The sequence below is a fragment of the Triturus cristatus genome, chromosome 3_2 (genome assembly GCF_964204655.1).
Source record: "Triturus cristatus chromosome 3_2, aTriCri1.1, whole genome shotgun sequence".
NCBI classification, from domain to species: domain Eukaryota; kingdom Metazoa; phylum Chordata; class Amphibia; order Caudata; family Salamandridae; genus Triturus; species Triturus cristatus.
Genome location: NC_140584.1, coordinates 27,669,633 through 27,688,672, shown reverse-complemented (window position 1 = coordinate 27,688,672; position 19,040 = coordinate 27,669,633).

Here is a 19,040-nt window from a genome sequence, read left to right as displayed (position 1 = left end):
CCCCTCATATGTCTGGGCACTGCTGGGAGTGATTGGCACCCACCCCTCATATGTCTGGGCACTGCTGGGAGTGATATGCACCCACCCCTCATATGTCTGGGCACTGCTGGGAGTGATTGGCACCCACCCCTCATATGTCTGGGCACTGCTGGGAGTGACATGCACCCACCCCTCATACACCCACCCCTCATATGTCTGGGCACTGCTGGGAGTGATTGGCACCCACCCCTCATATGTCTGGGCACTGCTGGGAGTGATATGCACCCACCCCCTCATATGTCTGGGCACTGCTGGGAGTGATATGCACCCACCCCTCATATGTCTGGGCACTGCTGGGAGTGATTGGCACCCACCCCTCATATGTCTGGGCACTGCTGGGAGTGATATGCACCCACCCCTCATATGTCTGGGCACTGCTGGGAGGCCTCTGCACCCACCCCTCATATGTCTGGGCACTGCTGGGAGTGATTGGCACCCACCCCTCATATGTCTGGGCACTGCTGGGAGTGATATGCACCCACCCCTCACATGTCTGGGCACTGCTGGGAGGCCTCTGCACCCACCCCTCATATGTCTGGGCACTGCTGGGAGTCCTGGGCACCCACCCCCATGTCTCTGTCCACTGCTGGGAGTCCTCTGCAGCCACCCACCCACCATCCCACCGCCCCTTGGTGCAGTTCACTGCTGTCCTGTGCATACACACACACCAATATACTGCTTATATGCTGCACCAGGCCCTATGCCAACATTCGTGGCGTGTGTACGCCTTGTATCCATTCTGTACTGGTGCCGTAGGGGTACGGGTGGGACGGACCCTAACCCCGCATTCACAGGGTGTACGGGCTGTACCCACGCTCTGAGGGCGTGGGTACGGCGCGTTCCACCATTGGAGTGGTGATGGAGGTGTACACGCCGTATCCACGCCCTCAGAGCATGGGTATGGCCTGTACCACCATTGGAGTGGTGATGGAGGTGTACGTGCCGTACCCACGCCCTCAGTGCGTGGGTACGGCCCGTACCACCATTGTTGTGGTGATGGAGGTGTACGCGCCGTACCCACGCTGTGGGGGCGTGGGTACGGTGCCTACACCTCCATCACCACTCCAATGGTGGTACGGGCCGTACCCACGACCCCACAGCGTGGGTACGGTCCGTACCACCATTGTCGTGGTGACGGGTACGTGTCCACATCCACTTCCGTTGTGACGGTACGTAGGAAGTGGTGGACACGCCCTCCCCGAAGTGACCAGAGCCAGGGGGTCATGTATGTACAGGACATTTTTACAATTTAACTTGGGTGGGGGTTATGTTTCCTGCCCCTGCCCCCCCCCTTTACCCCTGGGTGTTGTTCTGACCTTCTGCGGCGTCTGCGTGGGTTTCTGTGCACCAGGTCGTAGGCTAGGAGGACTGGGATGACACGTAGGATGGGGTCCATGGCTGTCCGTCGCGTACCGGTGCTCGTTCTTCGCTTCGTCCTCAATTTCCCGGGAATTTTTTGCTGCCATAAAAAATGGTCCGTGCGGAGTGACGTAGGCACGAATCGTACTTGCTGGTCCGTAAAACGCTGCCTGACACCGTCCGGACATCACGTACGCGCTGTTCCGGATCGGAATTGTGGGTATTTTTTCGCCATGCGTACTTTTGTACGAATCGTACGGAAATGGTATTTCTGTACGATTCGTAGTTGCTGGTTTGTAAGGAGGATTTCCCGGGTACGAGTCGTAGGGAGAAAACGCTCCGTACGACCATTCGTACCCGGGTTTTACAGGATCGGATTTGGTACCATAGTGTTAGTTATGTGATGTTTAATTATGTTATATTCTATTAAGGGGTCGATTCCGATCTCGCTCGGAAGGGCTACGAATGCGATCCGGCAGGAAAAAGGTAAGAGTCGGATGCGTGTTTCACGACCAACTCGGACACATGTACGAGCGAGCAAGTACAATGCGAGTGTAAGCGTGTGCTCTGACCGAACCCTTTCCGGATCCGAGCCGCTCCAACTGACTCGTACGGACACGATTCGCACAGCGCAATGGAGACATTTCACAACCGAGTGAGTACGATGTACGCGTCGGACAGCGGGATCGAGCCAAAGTTTCCAGCTGGCCAAACGTCCGGGAAGCTAACTTTGGGGGTCCACATTGGACCCCCATCACACGCAGCCTTACGACTTAGACACAGGGGGAGACCCAAGGGTCTCCCCAGCACAGGCATGTATGGTGCGGATGGCACAATGCGTACCCACTGTAGGAGGGGCCCTTGTGCAAAACGTACCCATTCAGTCAATAGGAGCCCATGTACGCGTCGTATGACCGGCTCCCATTGACTTCTATGGGAGCCCGACAGAACCGAGTCGGGTAGCATGCGGCCGCATCGAACTCGGTCGGACTGCGGGGGTCCGGCTCGGTCGGAAACCACTCCAGATCCGGCTCGGTTGGAGAGCTTTCCGACTCAGATAAGAATCGACCCCTTAATGTTGTAATTAATGTGTGTGGGTTTGTATATGTTATTGTGGGAGGGTGTTAATTATTTTTTTTGTTGCTGATTTCCCATTTCGTTAAGGGATGGTGCTAAAGACGTGTTTGTTTGTTTTTTAAAGGAAAATGTATTTTGTTTCTTAGAAACAAATCGCTTTTTTACATTTCCTTTTACTTTTTGGGATTGTTGTGTGGAAATCGAAAATAATTTCCGTTAACATAAGCTAAAGCCATCCTGTTTGTGGCATCCATTTTGTTAGCTATTCTTCCGTCTTCACTGTTGCTTGCCTTTCTATTCTGCTTGAGTCATCAGCCTTAGTTAACTCCTTTTGTACTGAGCCAAAGCAATGTACATGCTGAGAAAAGGCCTGTGGCTGCTGGAATGCACGTGGCTAAAGCTATAACTGTCACTGTGTTTTGCAACTGTAAGCAGTTCTGTTCCCCTTCCCACTTTGCTGACTAAGTGATTACCCATCTGCCCATGTCTGGCTGTAACCATTCCTGTGTATGCTTGTACCTTTAATTTGTAACTACATGCTTACTCTGCAACAAACTCTGTATATAAGCACATGGTCTGTGTATTCAATGTACTGCCTCAGGCAGCACTTGAGAGTGCTGTGTGGACATAGTCCCACTCATGAGTGATTAATAAACTTGTTATTTGAATTCCAACTTCAGTGCCAATCTCTATTTTGTTGGTCTACGGACCCGTGGACAGAGAAGGGTGACCCCTGCACCGGTGTGCTCATTAAAAAGCACATTTCCACAGCTGGAGCGTTTTTTTTAAAACTAATTTTCGGGTTTTCAAGGGTTTCGTTATTGAGAGGACTGCGTCGTTGGGGCTTTTTTTCTACAGTTGTATTTTTTAATTTTTTAGGGGCATTCCTTTTTTAATGGATTTGTGTTTCATTTGAAATACTATGGGGTCTATAAGGATGGCGGTTGTAAAATCACCCCGACTGCCATGGTAGTGGAAATCAGCCATTCGCCGGTGCCGCGGGATAACTGGCGGTCCGATTAGTATCAACTGCCCAAAAAAATCAGACCGTGGCGGAACGAGGCCACCAAATACCGCATGTAGCGGGCGGAGCAGGTGGAAATCAGTGCGCAGGGGCCGGATTTGCGGTGGTAACATAATAAACTGCAGCCAGGTCAGCGGAGAGACCGCACAGAAAATTAGGATTCCCCCGATGTGACAGCGGGACGTTCCGCTATTTCTGACCGCCGCGGTCGCTAACAGTGATGAATGGGAGAGCCGGCAGAAGGGCTGTAGCATAGCCATCGCTGCAGACGCTCCTTGACAAATATGGCGGTCGACAAAAAAAAAAAAATCACAACAAGGCCACCAAGTGCACAGAGCAAACAAGCCCTGCCCCCAAAAACACCTAACACATCCCAATGACACACCCCCATGGCAACTTCAAAAATACTAATACCAGGACAACCCACACAACACACCTGACAGCAAAACTCCATTTTGACACACCCACATTGCTGAGTATAAAACCTGCCCCTTCCCTGACCAGAATCCTTTCAACTACTCCAGCACTGAAGGAACCAAACCCTACAGCACATTGGATAGGCAAAACACCACACATCTCACCTTCACAACAATACAAACACACACACCACCTACACCACCCCCACAACCTTCACAACTACACCTCAACGCATTAGCACATCACACACCATGGCACCACAGAAAATGCCCAAATTCACAGAGAGTGAGTTGTCAGTCATGGTAGATGAGATAATCAGAGTAGAACCACAAGTGTTTGGTACCCTGGTCTAACAGACACCATTAGCCACAAGAGCACAAATGTGGGCAAGGATAGTCAACAAGGTCAATGCAGTAGGGACCACCCCGCGCTCCAGAAATGAAATCATGAAGCGGTGGCATGACCTGATAAGGGTTATGAAAGAAAAGAGGAACAAGAACCGTGAGCTGGCTCAAAGGACTGGCGGGGGCCCTCCCATCCCACCAAAAACATTCACTGCATGGGAAGAGAAGGTGCTTGCCATACTGCAGAGAGTCTCACGGGATTAGCCGGGAGAGTACAGAGTGGTAAGTACAAACAAATGTATACCATTACGCTGCCATGTACTGTCTGACACAACTCCAAAGCTACACCTTCTAGGCCCAATCCCATTCATCTGCACCACCATACCCAACACAGATCTCACAGATGTAACATTCACCCCAAAGGTAGCCAGCTACATTCCCAGGGTTGTATGTGTATAGGCAGCCAGCACTACAACTCCCACCAGGCCCACTGCCTCACCCCTGAGCAGGATGGCACACTCCCTCACACCCAGAAGCATGTGGCAGCCATTACTTTGCCCTCATCAAACTAACAGGTAGGTAGCCATCTAAACAGGGAGGGGTGTCTGTGGGTGGGAGGCCAGCACTGCAACTCCCAACAGGACCCCATGTCCCGCAGTTCAGCAACATGGAACACTCCCCCCAGCCAGAAGCCTGTGGCAGCCATTGTAGTACACCAACCACACTTACAGGTAGGTAGCCATCTTCACAGGGAGGGCTGTCTGGGGAGGGGAGGCCTGCACTACTACTCCCACCATGCACCCCTATCCCACCCCTGAGAAGGATGTGGCACTCTGCCCACCCAGAAGCATGTGGCAGCCATTGTAGTACACCAACCAAACATACAGGTAGGTAGCCATCTTCACAGGGAGGGCTGTCTGGGGGTGGGAGGCCTGCACTACTACTCCCACCAGGCACCCCTGTCCCACCCCTGAGCAGGATGGGGTACTCCCCCCCACATAGAAGCATGTGGCAGCCATTGTAGTACACCAACCAAACTTACAGGTAGGTAGCCATCTTCACAGGTAGTGCTGTTTGGGGGTGGGAGGCCTGCACTACTACTCCCACCATGCCCCCTTGTTCCCCAGCTTAGCAAAATGGAGCACTCCCCACCCACCAAGATGCATGTGGCAGCCATTGCATTGTTCACCTTCATCCAACAGGTAGGTAGCCATCTTCCCAGGTTGTGCCGTTTGGGGGTTGGAAGCCTGCACTACGACTCCCACCAGGCACCCTTGTCCCACCCCTGAGTAGGATGAAGCCCTCCCTCCCATCCAGAAGCATGTGGCAGTCATTGTATTGTTCACCTTCAGTTAACAGGTAGGTAGCCATCTTAACAGGGAGGGGTGTGTGGGAGGCCAGCACTACAACTCCCAACAGTCTCCCTTGTCCCACCCCTGAGCAGGATGGAGCACTCCCTCCCACCCAGAAGCATGTGGCAGTCTTTGTATTGTTCTCTTTCACCTAACAGGTAGGTAGCCATCTTAACAGGGAGGGGTGTGTGGGAGGCCAGCACTACAACTCCCAACAGTCCCCCTTGTCCCACCCCTGAGCAGGATGGAGCATTCCCTCCCACCCAGAAGCATGTGGCAGCCATTGTATTGTTCACCTTCACCTAACAGGTAGGTAGCCATATTAACAGGGAGGGGTGTGTGGGAGGCCAGCACCACAACTCCCAACAGTCCCCCTTGTCCCACCCCTGAGCAGGATGGAGCACTCCCAACCCACCCAGAAGCATGTGGCAGGCATTGCATTGTTCACCTTCACCTAACTGGTAGGTAGCCATCTTCCCAGGTTGTGCTGTTTGGGGGTGGGAGGCCTGCACTACTACTTCCACCATGACCCCTTGTTTCCCAGCTTAGCAAGATGGAGCACTCCCCACCCACCCAGAAGCATGTGGCATCCATTGCATTGTTCACTTCAAACTAACAGGTAGGTAGCCATCTTATGCTCTCTTGTCCCACCCCTGAGAAGGATGGAGCACTCAACCACACACCCAGAGAGGTGTGTCACAAATTCCACCCAAATGTGACAACAGAACAGGTAAGTAGACAGTGCATGCACCCCGCCATTCCTCTCAAAAAGCATGGAGCCAAATGACAACACCAGCCCACACATCCCACCAACATTTACACAGATACAATTGCCACTTACAGTGTGCAGACAGCTAAGCGTATGTAACTGTCACAGAAACAGAAGTGTGACTCACCAAATCCCATCTAAAAGCAAATCAGGGCACAAACATGCACAGCACTGAATGCTATCTGTAAGTTACATAGGGGCTGAGCTTGAAGGACCATATGAAAACAAACCAAGCATGGTCTGTCAAACCAATAAATCTAAGCCCAGGACATGACAAAGGTGTGCGTGAGATGACAATGCCTAGTACATGCGCAGATGTAACGCCTGACAGGCAGAGTAATCAGCAAAGATGCCTCACATCAAGTTGTATTGCAGTCAGTTGTCAGATGACAACATGTCCTCGTAATCACAGAACTTACACGTGGGGCATGGTATCCATCGACATGTCACACCATGGAAATTTAATGTATGTACTTCATGTCATGATGCACATTACTGTGCAGACATACAATGTGTGAAATAGTTAGCTGTGTGTTGCATAACCAGTAAATAAGATACATCGACCAGAAAGCTTGAGGGGTGTACATCAATGACCATTTCCCCTCTGTCCCACAGGTGACCAACAACTGACTGCAGAGGACGACAACATCAACCTGCATAGCCAGTCTCCACCCCCGGAACATGGACTCTCGGCTGAGGACTTCCTGGATTTGGAGAACGCGGAGCTCGAAGCCAGCCCATCTGGTGTCCCAGGGCGTAACAGGTCCCAGGACCCCACTGTCCCCCCACCAGCTCAGCAGCACCAACAACAACTACGCTTACCCCTGCTGGAACGACTTGTGCGGCCTCCACCACTACCAACACCACCACCACCAGTGCTGCCAGCAACACTCTCCCTGCTCCAGAGGATGACCACCACACCCCACCAACTGAGGAGGGCAGAGAGAGGAGGTGGGTGCCTACAGTGGTGAGGCAACAGGTCCATGACAGCAGGGTAGGTGGGAGGGCAAGGGAGAGTCGAAGCCCTGGACAACATCACCAGAGTCCTTGGGGCCTATGAACGGGCCCAGGGACGAACAGGCTAGGCTGAGGAAGATTCACATGAGCTCTGCTTGCTGCTGAGTTCCATAGACACCCGCATGGGCCAAATTGTGGACCTCTTGGGCCAGCTAGTGGTGGTTCTGAGGGACAGGCCTGTGCACAACCAACACCTCCACCTCCCTCCGTTGTCCCGCAGGATGACAGTTTGACATCCTCCCCTGCGGGCATGGAGAGGGGGGGGACTCCTCAGACCCCACTGGCCCTACAGCAGAGGCCCCCCCTGCCAAATGACCAAGGGGCTGTCCGAAGAAATCCAAGGGAGGAACCCGTGGCAAAGCACCTGCCAAACGCCAGCCAAGGAGCCAGCCATGATGGCAACCCCTCTTCACTATTGCATTGACTTTGTTGACTGTCCTTCCCCACACTGCCTTGTTAATGGCATCCGTCTGTTGGACTGGGTCACCACATCAATGTGGTGACTACTCGATTGTCTCATCTACCATCACTGACAACTCATTGCTTTACTATTCACCTTTTCGTAAATATTCACTCCCCTGTCACATGTACCCATTGTAAATAAACACTCCTTACACACACACATGTCGTTGTGTCTTCTCCATGTTTATTACAGGATGTGCAGTCTTCACTATGATTACAATGTACCTAGAGTACGGATTGTTTGTAGGCAAGGAGAGGCTGAAGGGACCTAGGAAAACACAACAGAACAATATTTACTAGTCAGGTGGTGGCATCACAGCCATCACACAACACTTGTCATCAGGGTACTCCAATCTGCACACATAACAATGAGCAACAGTACAGACATAAACATCATGTATCTGTGCCAAACTCCCCTGTCCCAGGAACATTGGCACCCAGCACTGAGTCAACAACAGGCACAAAGCTCACATACACCTTTCCACCAACAACGACACCAGCAGACAATGGCTCCGTTGTACATTGCCACTCACCTTCTAGTGAAGCAGCTTTTGATGAGCTGTTGACGCAGGTCAACACCTTCCTCCTCTCCACTATCCTCATCGCTGGACATGGGTTGGTTTGCAGGCAGGGGCCTTGGCTGCTCATCAGCATCCAGGAGCAGGGGGATCTCCTTGCGCAAGGCAAGGTTGTGGAGCATGCAGCATGCAACTACAATCTGACACACCTTTTTGGAGTACATCAGTGTACCTCTGGTCTTGTCCAGGCAGCGGAAATATGACTTCAGAAGAAAAGTACGCTCCACCACACAACGTGTCCTCCCATGGGCATTATTGTAGCGGACTTCAGCCGGGGTCCTGGGATTCTGCAGTGGGCTCAGCAACCAAGGACGGTTGGGATATGCAGAATCACCTAGGTAGGACATACACAGAGCAACTTTTTAATGTAACTGCGGCAGAGGACAGCATGTCACACACACAGCACGCTACCTGACTGTTCGTACTCACCCACAATCCATGCATGCTCCGGAAGCAGATAGTCCATCAGCTGTGGCACAATGCTGTTACGTATGATGTACGAGTCATGGGCCGAGCCAGGGAATTTGGCACAGACGTGTGAGATGATCATATCCGCCTGGCACACCACTTGCACATTGATGGAATGGAAATGCATCCTGTTCCTGTAGATGTGCTCACGTGCTTGTGGTGGAACCAGGCCAACATGTGTGCAGTCAATGGCACCAACAACATTGGGGATGTGCCCAAGTGCATAAAAATCTCCCTTCACAGCTGCCAATTCATGTGTCCTGGGGAAATGGATATATCTGTCCTTGTAGATCATCATAGCAGACACAACATCACGTAGAACCATGCTGAACATAGGATGCGACATCCCACCTGCGTTGGACACCGTGTACTGGAATGATCCAGAAGCAAAAAAATGCAGGGCCGCCATCACCTTAGACGTTGGTGTGAAAGCACTCGGATATGTCTTGCGAGGCTGCAGGTGGGACTCCAACATAGCACATAGGTCTTGTAGGGTGGGTCGATCCAGACGGAATTTCCGTATGACCTCCTCATCCTCCATGTCTGCCAGCACTGTGAAGGGACAATGCACATTTGGTCTCCTCCTAGGTGAAATGAAAGTGGACACGTCAATGCAATCCACCAGGAGATGTGTCCGACATCTTACGTTTTGACTGACACAACGCCAACAATGACTAGCATCACAGTCCAGCTTACAGAACAACTTACATGTAGGGACACCTTCAGCTACACCATCCGTACACCTGTCCACTTTTCACACAGCTAGCTCCTCCCAAACAATATCCTACAATGTGAATGCCCAAAGGGATATGGCCACATCTTGCATGAGCAGCCCTGAGAGTATTTCCGACAGCATATGTGTGAAACAGCAACACTACTGTCTCCTACCTAGCTGCTGTACCTGCCACACCTTCCTGTGTAAGTCAAACAGGGCACACATTAACCACACAATGAGCCCAGTCTGTGCGTAAATAAAAAGTATGTGCATGAGCCAAGGAAAGTTGACAGTCAAATATGCACATTGTGTAGTAAGACATTCATCACTGTGAGTGGCACAGCCCTTTCACACATTGACATGTGTACCCATTGGAGAGTCCATCACAACACTGTTCTGTGTACATGCCCAGCAATATCACAAGTGACATGTGAGGGAGTAAATGCCAATGTTTTCAAACATATAGAACAACATGGCATGTGTAGTCAGCAGTGGGGTAAATGTTACACAGGCATTGAGTGCACAATCTTGTGTCATAAATCATGTGTCTGCTATGCACTGTTGAGAACTGGCCATTGGCTATTCACACAGCATGACGTGCCCATAGGTGCTGTCAAAGTGATCTCCAACACAAATCACGGTCACTGGCGCCAATGTGTAGCGGCCATATCGCGTTAGCGACTGCCTCGCCCCAGCGGTGTGTCACCCCCAATGCCCAAGCCACACTCGCGGTACTGATACATATATGTTGATAGTCAAATGGTGGTCGGCATGCTCCGCCACCCAAATCACGGTCACTGGCACCAATGTATGGCATCCATACCATGGTAGCAACCGCCTGGCCCCAGCAGTGTGTCACCCCCAATGCCCAAGCCACACCCGCGGTACTGATACACATATGTTGATAGTCAAATGGAGGTTGGCATGCTCCGCCACCCAAATCACGGTCACTGGCACCAATGTATGGCATCCATATCATGGTAGCAACCGCCTGACCCCAGCAGTGTGTCACCCCCAATGCCCAAGCCACACTTGCGGTACTGACACATATATGTTGATAGTCAAATGGTGGTCGGCATGCTCCGCCACCCAAATCATGGTCACTGGCTCCAATGTATGGCATCCATATCGCGGTAGCGCCCGCCTGGCCCCTGCGGTGTGTTACCGCCAATGCCAAAGCCATTACAGCCAATGGGAACCGCAATCGCGGTAGCCTAATGCAATTTTGAAAGTTGCGGTAGGCATGCTCCGCCACCGCGGGGCTGGTCATTGGATGCAATTGTAAAATGCACAATCACGGTAGCGACCGCCTGGCCCCTGCGGTGTGTCACCGCCAATTCCAAAGCCATTTCAGCCAATGGGAACCGCAATCGCGGTAGCCTAATGCAATTTTGAAAATCGCGGTAGGTGTGTTCCGCCACTGCGGGCCGGTAATTGGATGCATTTGAAAGCTGACCTGGAACACCAATTGCAGCAGCCCAACACCACTGAAACTACCCCAGAGGGCTATATATGTGTGGGAGAGAGACTCACATTTCCACTGCTTCCAGAGCCTGCTGCCTGACACCCCTCACCACCAACTGCTGCTGCTCCTGAATCCAGAGCCTGCTGCCTGACACCCCTCACCACCAACTGCTGCAGCTCATGTCTCCGGAGCCTGCTGCCTTTCAACCCTCACCACCAACTGCTACTGCTCTTGCCTCCAGAGCCTGCTGCTTGATACCCCTCACCACCAACTGCTGCTGCTCCTGTCTGCAGAGCCTGCTGCCTGACACCCCTCACCACCAACTGCTGCTGCTCCTGTCTCCAGAGCCTGCTGCCTGACACCCCTCACCACCAACTGCTGCAGCTCCTGTCTCCAGAGCCTGCTGCCTAACACCCCTCACTACCAACTGCTGCTGCTCCCGTCTCCTGGACCCAGTGATGGCAAGGACTGAGAAGATCTGGGCCCGTCCCTTCACCACCGAGGAGCTGAAGGTCCTGGTGGACGAGGTGCTAACATGGTATGAGAGGCTGTATGGTGATCCAGATGTCATGGTAAGTGTTTCAGAGTGGAAGTGAGTGTGCAGGGAGTGCACACATGAAGTTGATCTGCTGCAGTATGTGCCTGAGAGTGTGGGTTGGTGTCATACACTGCCTAGCATGCTGTACCCAGGGGACAGGGGTGTTAAGCTTATTTCACGTTTCCCTGCCTGCAGATCAAAAGTGGAGGGACATGTATTGTTTTGTCAGTCATACAGTGACGCAGCAAGTAGGCTATGCAGGAGTCAGGACAGAAATTGTCTGTGTGAATGGATGTGTGGGTCCCTGATGTTCACAGGCTCATCTGTGGCCTTACCAAGGGTTTACGTCCAGAGGGTACTGATGGAAGTGTGTCTGACTCAAAATTGTTATCATGTATAGGTCAGCACTATGCTAAGGACTTAAATGCCAGAGAGTGACACTCTTGGGAGTAATTCACCTATGACATAGCAGATTGTCGTACTTCTGTACAGAGCCCCTTCCATTTCCACCAGCATGTGTACTGACTCGCATGTGTAGGCACGGTTTACGCTCTCAATTTGTCCCTTCATGTGACATTTCTGATTCCCCACGTTGGACCTCAGTGTGAGCCCACCTGGCCTGCACAGTCACTGCGAAATCTGACAAGGACACATCAATGAATGTACAGAGTGAAACATATGGGGTGTCTGCTAGACTATCCATCAAAAAGCCATCTCAGCCCTGTAGATTGCACACAACAGGCCTTGTGAGAAGGGTGTGAGATTGTAAGATCATGTCCCTAAATGTGACCTCCATGACAGTGAGCCAATCACAGGGCAAGGACATTGAGGGCTGCACAGTGTTGGACACAGTGAGTCTGCCCCGAAACATAATTCCCTATGTAATGTATGTCTTGCTCACCCACAGACTGGATAGTAGATGTGGGCAGCCTACACACAGCTTTCTGTGCTGGCATCCTGCATGTGTATGAGATGGGCAGGTACTGTGTCCAGCCTCATACCTGCATACATTTTCGTATGATTCTCCCATGCTAATGTACTATGTGAGATGCTGTATTTTCTCTGCTAGACATATCTGTGAAGTTAGTATCATGCTCCTGTGCTGAGAGATAGTGTCACTGATTTTTCCCCCTCGTCTCCCATGCCTGCATCTCAAAGTCCACCAGCGTAAGTTTGTGTGGAGGGCCATTGCACGCAGGGTGCGGGCTCTGGGTGTCTCTAACCGACGGCGCACACACGGTCACAAGAGGTGGGAGGACATCTGCCGGCTGAGCAAAAACGTGGCAGAGATGATGCTGGGGCTGCTCCCTTGGACTGGCAGGTTGGCACGCAGGAGCATGACACCACTAATGGCCCGCATCCTAGCTGTGACACAGCCTGAGCTGGATGCACATTTGAAAGAGCATCAGCAGCAAGCTGGGGGTGAGTATTCTGGGATTATTGGTATTCTTGGTTGTGAGTGGCTGCATGTGTTCCAAGCCTGGGCCAGTGCTGGGCTCTGTGACGTTGCTAACGTGATGCAATGGCTTGTAAGTGGCCTCTGTGTTGGGTGCAGCTGTCATGCATTTTCCCTACCTGTACTTTATCATGTCTTTGGAGTAATGGCCCTTGACATTGCATTCTGAGTTGTGGCCTTCTGGCATCATCTAAATTGGGGTGGTCAGGGACATCTCATGGAAGGGAATGGCAGTGTGCCTCATCTGAGTGTGCTTTCATCAATGAGTGCATTGCCTAACGTCCGAATTGTGAGGACTACACATCTGACACCAATGTGCAACTGTAGTTGTGCCCCAAAGTACGACATGGTGGATGGCATGAGCTCATGGTCATTGTGGACTGATATGTTGGAGTCTGTATCAGTGTTGCCCACTTCTGCTGCCTCCAGATGTGATAGTGGCAACATGTTGAGAGGTACATCTTTTACCCCCTCAGGTCGCTAGGTGTGCTTAGAGGGATCTGTGTGTCTGGTTACACGGAGCCACCGGCAGGCTATTTGGCTGTGTGGTTATCACATGGGTCACTTATGCCAAGTTGCATGCTCACAGGCAAAATTCGAGTTTGGAATTGAGGTCGCACAATGTTGCTGCGCAGGGTGGCGAGCAACATGGGGATGTCATCATCTTGTTCAGTGCTTTGCTTGTATATGATATTGGTGTTAATGCCACTGAACTGACCCTACGTCTCTGTCTCTTGCAGCATCTAACATGATAACAGAAGGCCTGGGAATGGACAACAGTGGTTAGGCATCAAGCACGACTGCTACACACGAGCACAGTGACACTGATGTGACCTGCGCCTCGGAGGTGGACAGGAGTCTGCTTGAGGAATCACAGACAGAGACACCAACCTCAACGTCATCTGACGCCAGCGGTGACACATCTATGTTGGCGGGCACAAGGAGCGGGAACTCTGCCTCCTCTTCCACCACAGAGCATCCAGTGCCCACACTCCCAGCTACTTCCACTAGTGCTGCCCATGTTCGCACCAATAAGAAGGGAAGAGTGTCCTTCACCGCAGGCACTGCTGCCCCTGCCCCTGTCTCCCCTGCTGCCATCAGTGTGGAGTCTGTGGACCTTTTGCGCCAGCTGTGTGTGGGCCAGACAACTCTCATCAACGCTTCCTAGACCACGACAAAAAGTTGGCACAGGTAGTTGCTTTCATGGAGGGCATTCATTCAGACGTGGGTGGGCTACACCGGACTGTCCAATCTTTGTCCTCCACAGTGACGGCAGCCATTCAGCTGGCACAGTCTCAGAGTCCAGCTCTAGTCCCTTTGGTCACCCTCCTGCCAGTGGCTACATCTGACGATAGTGACCACACACCACAGACCTCAGGGTCAAGATATAGCACACGCAGCACACAACAGCAGCAGCCCAAGCGGGCCAGAGCGCAGACACCATCCCCCAAAAAAACCAAAGCCACCTGTGAGAAGTTGGTCTGGCATATGCTGGTCACTAGTTATATACCTTGCACCAGTCCAATTCGACTCTTATGGTAGATAAGTTTAAGACAACCTTTTAAAGAAAGCTATCCTAGTGGTAGCTGTGGAGAGCAGCCTGCAGGCTAAGTCTCAGAGGAATGTAAAGCAGCTTGTTTTACCTTATAATCTCTTGAATTACCAAATGAAAGGACACCACACAGGTATATATATCAAATATATATGTATTTATTTCTAGACACACTCTACTAATCTCTTTATGAGATTAGAAGACAGGAACACATTCAAATATCAACGTAAGTTAAGCACAAATATGGCTGGGGCCCTAGGGGCGTACCAGACCATATAAAAAAGAGGTTTAGGAAAGTCGACTTGCAAGGGGACAAGGCCTAGGGCCTGTAGAATCGCTGGGGCTTCACTAATGCAGCAGAAGCAGGTAAGTAAAAGGCTCACGGGAGACGCGTGCAGTGTGAGAACACAGCCGCGGGTTTCCTATTGATTTCAATGGAGCAAGTCGCGGTTGTATTTTTAAAGTTTTAGGGTACTTCGAGGAAGTCTACAAGCAAGCCACTTACAAGGTAAGTAATTCGAGGGCCAACACACACTAGGGCACCGGAAAGCACGAGTTACCTCACCTAGGGGAGCCGGGTGCATAGGTGTCTTTTGGTGTCGGGTCGCGTCGCTGTTTTCTATGGAAGACAAAGAAGATTTGCTGCTTGCGAAGACTGAAGAAGTGTCCAGTGGAATCCAAGGCTGGATTCAGGATGAAGATGACCTGAAAGCAGAAGGGACAGTGTTCACAGTCACTTGCCAGTGACCCGGGGCCAGGAAGATGGATGCCCAAGGACGTCGGGTGATTTCAGGTGTTTTGACTCTTCGCTCACGAGGTCCAGGAGAGATCGACAATGACCAGCTGCTGGATTCGGAGTGTCCCACAATGTTTGTAGCTGACTGCGGTGTCGGCAACTGGATTGGAGCCAACAAGCCTTGGCAACAGCAAGTCTTGTGAAAAGTGAATAAAGTCGATGGTGCAGACCAGCAAGGTCTGAGGGACTCACCCAGTGAGGGTGAGTGAGGGCAGGCCTGGAGCAACCAGGGGAGCCCTTTGGTTTGATCAGAAAGTCTTCAGGGGACCCACAAGCCAACAGGCAAGGGATTGCAAAGACGCCTCATGAGGAAATGCTTTACAGGAGCCCACGGTCACTCGGGACGGGGTAGGCCTCTGATTTTCGGTGCATAACCTGCTGAGGCTTGGGCCACAAATGGTCCAAAGCACAAGTTCGTAGAATGTCGTGAAGGCGTTGCACTCGACAATAGTGCACGGTACCCGGGTATTGCTGTTCCTCGTCACTCGTGGGGTCCACTCGCCTCAGCTCTACTGGGGACTCACAATGGCCGTCGAAAAGTCATGAAATCCACTTCCGGGGCTGCAGGGACTTCGCACTCCAGCGGGAGCGGGAACGTTTGTGACCGTTGATTCAAATTTTTGGTGCCTGCCAGGCAGGGGAGTCACTCCTTGACTCCAAGGGAGATTCTTCCGTCTTCCAAAGGTAGTGGAACGTCGAAGAGCCAGGATTCTTCATGTAAAGCGTCGTCCAGGGATATCTACTTTGCAATGGCACGGTTTCCTATCTTATACTGAAGATAGGGGAGGGACTAGCTTTAGGACCACTCCTCTGGGAGGGTCAGGGTATTGGGTGGTTACACCCACTTCCCTTTGTCCAGTTTCGTGCCAGAGCAGGGACAGGTAGCCCCTGAACCGGATTGAGCTGGCATATGCACAGAGGAGCCTACTGCTCCCCCAGTGCAGGACTTCAAAGCACTCTAGGAGTGCACCCACCCAGCCCCAATACACTAAGGGCCTCATGTAGGTAGCCAAATACCGGTCGGTAACGGCCGATTTTCGGTAAATATGCCGTTACCGACCGGTATTCAGACAAGTGAGATGTAGGAGTCCAAAAACGACTTTTCGGTAAATATGAGGCGGTAAATACCGAATCATATTTACCGAATTCTAAAATACCGAATCAGATTTACCGAATACATACTTAACGAATCGGTAAATATGAAGTGGTAAATATGAAGTGGTAAAAATGAAAATGACATGTAGGAGCACTCGGTAATTAAGAAATCCAAGAAAATCGGTAAATAAGAGTCGGTAATTAACACGGATTGAAAGCAGGTGGTAACCATCAACAGTGCATATAAGCAATCCCAAAATGCAACAGCGTGGACAACATGGCCGCTATGTATGTCATTGCAAGGCGCCTACGTCTACAGGCAGCAGGACTGAGGGCTTGGCGACGGGAGGAACGCATCTACAGACAGCGCATCACACTATTCCACCTGACTGATGCAGAGATACATGAGAGGTACAGGCTACACCCCGAAACCATCATGGACTTAATCAGGGACCTTCACCCACTCCTGGACCAGCCAATAAGAAGGGCGCACGCCATACCCCCACATGTGCAGGTGCTCTGCAGCCTACATCTGCTGGCATCCGGCAGTTATCAGGTGGTGATAGCTGCGGTGGGTGGTGTATCCCAGAGTTGCCTGTCACGTTTCTTCAGGAAGTTCCTGGATGCCATGATGCAGAGAATGCACCACTACATCAGCTTCCCCAACACACAGGCTGCACTGCAGAAAACAAAAACAGACTTTTATCACATGGCACAGTTCCCCCATGTCATCGGCTGTATTGACGGTACACACATCCCAATCTGTCCACCAGCTGACACAGAGCACATCTACAGGAACAGGAAGTCCACCCACTCCATCAATGTGCAGGTGATCTGTGATGCAGGGAACATCATCACAGATATTGTTGCAAAGTTTCCTGGGAGCACCCACGATTCGTACATCTTCCAGAATAGTGGGATCTACACACGACTGAGTGCCGGAGAATTTGGAGAGGGATACCTGCTAGGTGAGTAACAGTGACGCCCCTTGCAACCTGCAAATCATAGTGTAAAGAAGCATGTGACTGATGTTTCCCTTTAACTCATCTAGGCGACAGTGCATATGCATGCCGGTCATTCATCCTCACTCCCTACCTACACCCATCAACCCAGAGTGAGAGACGATACAACGTGGCACACAAAACAACACGCAATGTGGTGGAGCGCACGTTTGGACTACTGAAGAGCAGGTTCCGCTGCCTCCACAAGAGCGGAGGCGCACGCCAGTACACACCCATCACCTGCTGCAAGATTATTGCCACTTGTGCAATGCTGCACAACCTTGCCACGAAAAAAGGTACAGATGTGGAACTAACATATTTTGAGGACAACGAGGATGAGTCAGGCCAGCCACAGGGCAACGCAGCTAGAGTGCCAACTGCAATCGATGGGAGAGAGAGACGGACAGAGATCACATGCAACTATTTCTGAGTAAGTAAGGGGACACAGCCAGTTGTGATTAGTCATGACGTAGTTTTAATGTGGCACCACGCCATGAACACATGAACAAGCCAATCTGGCAATATACCATCTATACAAGGAGTATGTCCAGGGTTACGTCACCCATTGGGAAGTGGCTAAGCAGGGCCACATCAATGTTTGCGCATACGCGCTGCAGTGGTGGATGGCACGGCCTGTGCATCCTCACTAGAGCCAACCCCAAGCCGCCTGCTGCTCCTGCGACCTTCTGGGACGGGGGGTGTGATGCTGCTCCTGCTGCTGGTGTCGATGCTCTCCGCAGCATCCCCTGCAGCAGTTGTCGACGCCTGACTAGTAAATAGCACCCCTAGTGCACTTGTCACCTGCACCATCCCCCGAGACAGGTCGCTGCAGCAGTGTGTTAGGCCCTCCTGCATCGTCACAGAGCGCCGGCACAGTAGAGAAGTCGCAGTTGCCAGACGGTTGAGTGCCCTGTTGGTAGTGTCCCTTCTCTGCCGTTCCCGGCGCCGTGCCTCGATGTCAGCATCTAATTTGCTGCACAACTGCTGGATTGACTGGGACATGTCCCGAATGCCCGCAGCCATGCCGCTGATGTTATTGTCCATGTTGACTAATGTAGTTTTCATCACCCGCATGTGCCTCTGGACTGTCATGACTGCCTTTGTTTGCAGGCGCTGTTGTTTCAACATTTGGCCCTCGAGACCCAAGAAGACACCATGGCCGTCAATGGGTGCTGGTGGACTCTGGACACGCGACCTGCGGCGCCCTCTTGCTCCCGTCTGTGCTGCCTGTGAGGTGTGGGGCACAGTGGCATGGCTCCCTTCCTGGGGCCTGGTGAGTTCTTCAGGGCCCATGCTGTCGTCTGACGAGGTGTCTAAGGCTCGTAGCCTGGCTGCTGGACGCCTCCTCATTCCCACACCTGCAAGCGGAGATGTGGCCGGTGATTCAAACATGAGTGGCGATGCTGGCTCTGGGTGAGGTGATGCTGGCTCTGGGTGAGGTGATGCTGGCTCTGGGTGAGGTGATGCTGGCTCTGGCTGCGGCGAGGCTGCCTGTGTTGGTGGTGCGGCTGCCAGT